At 42.4% G+C, this 5606-nt stretch overlaps 1 long non-coding RNA gene across 1 annotated transcript in view; it reads right to left on the bottom strand.

Moving 5' to 3' along the window:
• LOC123977755 overlaps window positions 1-2449 on the bottom strand; it is a 29187-nt gene extending 26738 nt beyond the window's left edge. The window contains exon 1 of the long non-coding RNA XR_006826749.1: window positions 2340-2449. This is a non-coding gene — a long non-coding RNA (uncharacterized LOC123977755). The remainder of the gene's footprint in view (window positions 1-2339) is intronic.
• Window positions 2450-5606: the final 3157 nt, after the last annotated feature.

A 5606-nucleotide genomic window follows, 5' to 3' on the forward strand; every position in this document is an offset into this window, starting at 1 on the left:
AGAGCCTCTATTACCCCCGTGGCCTCTTACTCAGAGGTCCCTCACCAGCAACAAGACAGTTTTAACCAGTTTTATCCCATCGACTTGTCTGAGCTTTTAAAAACAGTATCACAAATGAGAGTGTCCTCCAGCTCACTTGATATAATACCTACAAAGTTTTTACTGACAGTAATGGATTCTGTTGGGCCCCATTTGATCTCTGTTTTCAACAGCTCCCTATCTACTGGTTGTGTCCCTGATTATTTTAAAACGGCTTGCGTGAACCCACTTTTAATGAAACCTGGTTTAGATCCCTCCCTCCCTCATAATTTTAGACCAATTTCAAAGCTGCCTTTTATTGCAAAGATTCTAGAAAGAATTGTGTCCAAACAGCTGCTCACTGTACTGGAAAATAACAAATTATTTGAAAAGTTTCAATCTGGTTTTAGGAAGTACCACAGCACTGAGACTGCCCTGCTTAAAGTCACCAATGACCTTTTAATGTCTGCTGATGAAGGCATGTGCTCAGTCCTGGTACTCCTGGACCTTAGCGCTGCTTTTGACACCATTGATCACAACATCATGTTAGACAGACTGAGGCACTGGGTGGGGATCTCTGGTACTGCCCTAGAATGGTTTTCATCCTACCTGTCAAATAGGAAGTTTTTTTAGCTTCATTACACTGGCTCCCAGTATGTTTTAGAATTGACTTTAAAATTCTATTGATCACTTTTAAAGCTCTTCATGGCCTCTCGCCTTGTTATATTTCTGAACTTTTAGTCCCATACGCACCAGCACGTACCTTGAGATCCTCGGGCAGAGGTCTGTCTGTTCCAGAGTCTCGACTGAAAACTAAAGGAGACAGAGCGTTTTCTGTCAGGGCCCCGAGGCTCTGGAACAGCCTGCCCGAGGAAATCAGGTCGGCTGAGTCAGTGAACTCTTTTAAGTCCCTTCTTAAAACATACTTTTATAGGAGAGCCTTTCCCAATTTTATTTGACTTTATTTTATCCCTTTTATTTTATTGTATTTTACAAATTTTATATTTATCTTAAACGTGTATTTTAGTCTTTTCAATGTTTTCATGCTTTTATCTTGTTTTGTTTTTGTATTATTGTCTTTACACTTGTTAAAGCACTTTGTAACTTGTTTTTGAAAACTGCTCGACAAATAAAGATTATTATTATTATTTTTAGGTGCGTTTGACTTCATGCGGGGCTGCGCAGCGCTGACTTAACGTGATGCATGTTGGACTTAAAATAAGGCATGCTGGTTAGAAACACCCCGCTGATTTGAATAGAGAGCAGTGAAGCCAGGTTTGGACCAATAAAATACTGCTACAGGGCTACTTCCTGTTGGCACAAGCGTTTACTGCGCATGACCGCGCAGCATAACCCGGGTTTAATGACGTAGAACAACGACAGAAACGCCGTAATTTTGGTAGATGCATACAACAACTGCTGGTAGCTGCAACAAAAAGTCATACTCAGTGTGTTTGTCTGACTCGGATCGTCAGTGATTAATCAGCCCAACTACTAGGCTCACCTTTCAAACACCAATGCAGCGTCACTGATCGCTGTAGTTTTTTTTAGACTGCTGAGAGCTTATAATCTTTGCAATATGGTTACATCTCTCAAGTGCGACGGGGTGTCACAGGGTTTTGACGTCATTTTTGGGCCTACATGGATTCACTTTCCGATCTCTGGCTTAGCCCCTTGGTTAGAAATTGTGTCCGACTTTCGCCGGCGCTGCAAAACGTCACCATGCCACATGACATTAAAACCTCGCGGGAGCAAGGCGGCTTCAGTCGCTTTTCTCCTACTGCACAATGTTGGAACCGCACTCTTGCCTGGTCTAGGTGTATATCATTCATTGCTCTCAGCTCACAGTAAGCTCCCGCAGGTAGAATGTGTCCGACTTGACGGTGCCGTTTTCATACCCCGCCCCTACAGTCACGACAGACTACCAAGTCGGCGAAAGTCAGCCGCAGTCATCTCGAACGCACCTAATTAAAGCTGACCTAAATAAGTAGCCATACAACACATGGCTGAGTTTACTATGACAATACATGAACAATGATGCGCGCAGGGTAGCCATTACAGCCAGTATGTTTCAGCCGGAGAGACATTCAACCACTAACCTAATTTAACCAAAGCACTGTGCTACAATACACCTTTTACATGAACCAACCGCTAACCCATGACAGCAAAAGGTAGCAGAAGCCGAGGGAGGCCTTATGTAGAGATGCCGACACACTGCTAGTTAATTAGCATATAGGCCTAGGCCTATGTCCACCGAAAGCTACAATAAATAAAGAAATACAGTGTTGCAGACAACTCACAATTCAGTTGGAAAAACTCACCTATTGCTCAGATTCACAGAATTCCAGTAATGGAGCCGCGGCCAGTCGAGCTTGTGTCGTTTCCGGTGTGACACCAAAATGTGTGACCTATCAGATTCTGCGACCCCAATGGGAAGAGGCTTTGTTGACGATGTGAAGCGGCTGCAGTTTGGTGAGGTTTAGGCACCAAAAGTACTTGGTTGGGTTTAGGTACTAAAAGTACTTGGTTATGGTTAGGAAAACATCGTTGTTTGGGTTTTGGTCACAGAATCTTTTAGGTCACAGATTTTGTTGTGGCCGAAATCCTTTTCCTCCTCATTTGGAAACAAGTTCCTTGGACTTTTAATGGTGAAATAACTCAGCAACATGGACAGTTTCCAACAGCAATAGCCCTTGCACTGTTACATTGTTGTATTAGTACTATTACTTAAGTAAAGGATCTGAGAACTTCTTCCACCACTGTTAAAATCAAAGGGCATGACCAACTGTCCTCTATGGTAGCTTTGGCCCTAATGGAGCTGATAATTAATTATATTAATTACACCTGTGAAAAAGATAAAAATCTAACAAAACAAAAAAAACATGGGAGAAATGAAAGGTCAATAAACACCTATTTAGGTAGCCTACAAATTCACAATTTTGTCTACCTATAATGTGATGCCGAGCATTTGGAGCAGTTGAGAATGTATGGATGCATTACATTATTCACCTTGTGACTGATAACTCAGCGATTCTACAATCTTGAGTATGATCCTCATTGATGCCCTGCAGTCCCACTGGCCCCAGTACTTGTGCTTTTATTTACTGGGCCATCGGCGGAGGTATCTTCCTCTGAGAAAGAAGCTCCATTCTCTGTCCGAGCTAAATCAATATCCCATTATAGTGTTCCAGAGGGAAATGGCTTAGAGGAAGGAAAGAGAAATAACCTCATATATTATGGCAACACCAATCCATTGATGTGTTTTTCTGCTTCTCTGTTCCAAGGTGAAGTTAGGGTGAAGTTGTTGGAAATGAGAACTGTTGAATTTAGAGAATATGGAAGACCCAAACAACAAAGAGAAAATAAACTGTTGATGACTGAAAGGAACTCCCTTGAATAATTTGACAGTGTGCTGTTTGAAAAAAAAACTCTGCTTGATATGAGACACAGAGAGAAGAGGAAGAAAAGAAGAATAAGAAGAGTAGGCTGTATAGGGTGATGAAGGAAAAATCCATGCAACACATCTCAATGTTTTTATGGGTGTTTTTTAATTGAAACCAGCTTCACTGATAACAAACATGCAATATCACTGTACAAGCCAACACCACTGATAAGTGTTACTCATTCAAGTCTTGACACATTGTCAAGGATTAGCCTGGCACGCACTCGCACACACACACTTTCAGATGTTGTACAGAGATAAACACGCTCTACCTCTTTTTCTCTTTGACATACACAGGACACACACTCGCACGCAAACACTCACATTCGTGTACGCACAGTCATATTTACATATCACAGTGAATGATGGGTAAAAACTGACGCGGGGAGGAGGATTACACTGTTCTCCCGGTCCGACCAGAGATGAGAATGGCAGCACAGTTCCAGTGATAGCGAGTGTGTGTCTGACTGAGGTGGGATAAGGAGTGTGATGATGACAGTGAGGATGTGAGTAGAAAACGAGACCTTTTATCAGCATCCTAAAATCTGAGCGGTAGGCGGCGGGCGTCTTGGATGGGCGCCTCTAATATAAAAGAAAACAGGTCTGCGTAGAATAAATCGTCTTTTTTTGTCAAATCCACTCAGTCTGTGCTACATTTAAATGCATGGTGTAATTACAGTAACATAAATACAGGGCTTCATGGTTTCATAAGTAGGTTTGGGGTATTGCTTGGATGATATAATAACTGATATCACTGTCTGCCGATGCACTTTTAGAAATGTAAATCAACCCCCTCCCCCCAAAAAAAGAAAAAGGCCACACTACCAAACAATTCCAATAAATAAATAAATACTTTAAAACGTCATACAAAATTCTGGTATTACCCTTTTCCCAACATTTAATGGAAGTTCTGTCTACAAATGTAAGATAATAAATATATTTAGTATTTTTAGTAACAGTTAGGTTTAAGTTGGTTTATTTGGGATATCTCTTATATCTTTAAGCAAAAAATGGATTATAAACAGTAGGAAAGATCTCTGCAGAAACTCTATTTAATACTGCTCATATCACAATGGTTACGACACGATAAAATACTGCAAATTATCAAAACTGTACAGAAAAACTTACAAGTTTCTCTAAAATACATTTTCACTGTTAGTGTGTGACAAGAGAGACACAAGAGAGCTCGTCTCTGTTTGGCCAGCAGAGCAGCAGCCTGTCCTTCAGATGGGCTGACGACAACAGTCATTACCAGTCAAAGGCAGCTCTCTGCACGTAGCTGATTGTTCTGCCCTCTGCTGCACCAGTTTGGAGCAGAGCGCCGGGCCCCATGGTCCCTCCACCTCGTCAGCGGTTCGCAACACCCCTCTGAAGCTCTTGCTGATGGCTACTACAACTCTACATGGAGCTGAGGACTCACAGTCTAGGAAGAGAAAAAGACTGCAGCAGGGCGAGCTAGCCCACACGTTTCTACTTGACGTCTGGCACAGTACACTCTTCTACTCCAGTTCATAGTTTCAAAATGGTAGACGTTTTTTTTCTACTTTTCTCTGTTGTGTGTTTTTTAAAATGTATTATATTCCTCTAGCTAATCTACTTCACGGTTACAGGTGTGAGAGTTAGTGGCGCACCACCAATTGGTGGAGTGTTTTGGCTGGGTGAGGGCAGTGCCACCCTGGTAATGTGTGAATGTGTGTGTTTTTTAGTGTAGAGGAGGGCAGGTTTTGGGCCAACAGGTCAGCGGTGGCGATAGTGTCTCATGAGGGGGACGATGCAGGAAGGTGGACCAGACAGCTTGAGGAAGGGGTGCTGGAGGAGTTCCTGGGCCGTGGCTCTCTGCGAGGGCTCCCTCACCAGCATCAGATCCAGGAAGGACCGCAGCACCGAAGACACCTGAAGACATAAAGAAATGCTTTAATTCTGGTCCTTTATTTGATCTATGATTATTGATTGTAAAGGGGAGTTTAATACTAGCACAAACTTGCAGGAAATATCTTAGATAAAGAACTTGTGTTGTAGCAATGTCAATCTGTGAGCTTGTCCATGACGGTCCAGATTGACATTCTTGGAAAGCCAGAGAATGAACCTTAATGTTAATGGTGATCTCCTGACTTTACCTCTAGCGCCACCATAAGGTTGACATTTG

This window comes from Micropterus dolomieu, linkage group LG10 (assembly GCF_021292245.1).
Source record: "Micropterus dolomieu isolate WLL.071019.BEF.003 ecotype Adirondacks linkage group LG10, ASM2129224v1, whole genome shotgun sequence".
Classification (NCBI taxonomy): Eukaryota; Metazoa; Chordata; class Actinopteri; order Centrarchiformes; family Centrarchidae; genus Micropterus; species Micropterus dolomieu.